Below are 1952 nucleotides of genomic sequence, written 5' to 3'. Positions count from 1 at the left end.
TGGATGTCACTTTTTCTTTCTTGCCTAGTTGTCTGAAAGCCAGTAATCGTCACTATGAAAACAGCCAGGTGAGGCTCCCTACAGGGCACCACTTGTCTGCCTCTGATCTGTTACACAGAGGACACTGTCCTTCAACTGCATCGGCTCATCAAAGTACATGTAAAAACACAAAATAAAATCACTTCTCCCTAGCAGACCAGACCTCAAGCCTGATCAAGTACTTAGTTTCCAAAATAGCCCAACCCAAAGGTGTGTCTGATTCAGTAATAGCTCACCAGCAGCCTGCACCTCACAAAGACCCTACACAGCACTGAGGAATCAGTACAGCATTGAAGTCCTATGCTCCTACTATTTATTTTGTTTCCAAAAGCAAGAATTCTGAAGTAATCACTCTCCTTAGGTACCTCTGAATTCCTCTGGAAAGCAATCTCAAAATAGACAGCTAAACATGTCAGGCAAAACACCTTTTAGCTGAGAGAACATGTGAGAACGTGCCCTAAAAGACACTGTGTTCTGGGAAGGCGGTATAGAGGAGGACACACCTCCCATCCCAGCTGTCTGCAAATCCCATTAAAGACATAGTCATTATAGACTCCACCTACTCTGTGTCAAACAAAATCACATCACTTCACAAGTTGGAAGAAGAGTTTATATAGATTAATGCGTAAACATTTCATATTTCATTTTCCTTTGATTTTCTACAATCTCTCATTTTTTCTCCATGCTGTTATTCGAGGAAGAACAGTCATCTCTTCAGAACTCTTGGTTTATTTATTACCATGCCAGATTTCACATCTAAACTTCTGCAAGCTCATGATATATCTTGTTTGTAGAAACAGAAGTCACCACAATGAAAAAGAGCAATGCTTCAATGCAAACTTGAGGAAAAGCATCCAAAAATATAAGATTCATTGAATTATCCAGTTTTAGGAGGAAGTGTCAGGTTAAACTGTCATTATGGGAAAAATGAATTCCTTGCTATATCAAGAGGTCAGAGCACAATACCAGGCAGATGTTGTAAGCAAAATATTTTTTTGTTTGTTTTTTAAACAATATCAGTAATACATCCCTTCTAGCATTCTTGGCATTGGGGGGGGGAGGGGAAGGGCGGGAGGGGGGGGAGGGTGTGGGCAGGGAGCAACTCCACTCAAAGTTGAGCAAGATATTTAGATATTGAATAACTAAGTTAAGTGCTGTGGTAGACAAACACAATCTCTATTTTCCTGGGTTGTTCCCCCAAGCAGAGAATACTTTCTATTGTCTCTCCTTCCAGGGTAAAAACCCTGGAAGACTGCTATGAGCAGGGCAGGCAAACAGTCACACATTCTTCCCTCTTGTGGCCAGCAGTACTGCTGTCACCCGGAGAGCTTCTTTAAGATAAAAGATGTGAATAACGTTCATCTAGCCGGTTGAGAAGGCAGATCTCAACTAGTCATGAAGGTAACAGTTGCAGCAGTCAATGCAATTCAAACAATTGCAAACCAGTATCTCTGGTGGACTCCCTAGGTTGTCATGATAGGGGAGAGGCAGAGCTCATTACAGCTCACATTCTTCAGACTGTTGTAAATCTGACTCAACAGTTTTCTTTTACCCACCAATACGAATACAAAATCTTAATACTGCAAAATAGTGCTTTTTATAATTCATGATACAAGTCATTTCCAAAATTAGGACAATGCAGAGCTGAAAGATAGCTGAAATATGGAAGAATATTGGGCCTAAGACTTTCTAGTAGGTCGTGGCCATACCTCTCAAGTACTGCTAAGCTGTAATCTTTTTTTTCAAAAACTAGGGACCTGATAAGGTGTAGTATTTGAGGGGTGTATTACAAGTCTGTACATTTTTTGTGTATATAGTTTCCCATACCACTGTATGGGTCTGTATAAGCCTATACAGTTTTTGTCTACATGGTTTCCCAAACCAAGAGCTTGGTTATAGCTCTTGGTATTCCT

The sequence above is a fragment of the Cygnus atratus genome, chromosome 1 (assembly GCF_013377495.2).
Source record: "Cygnus atratus isolate AKBS03 ecotype Queensland, Australia chromosome 1, CAtr_DNAZoo_HiC_assembly, whole genome shotgun sequence".
NCBI classification, from domain to species: Eukaryota; Metazoa; Chordata; class Aves; order Anseriformes; family Anatidae; genus Cygnus; species Cygnus atratus.
Note: the sequence above shows the minus strand (reverse complement) of the source record.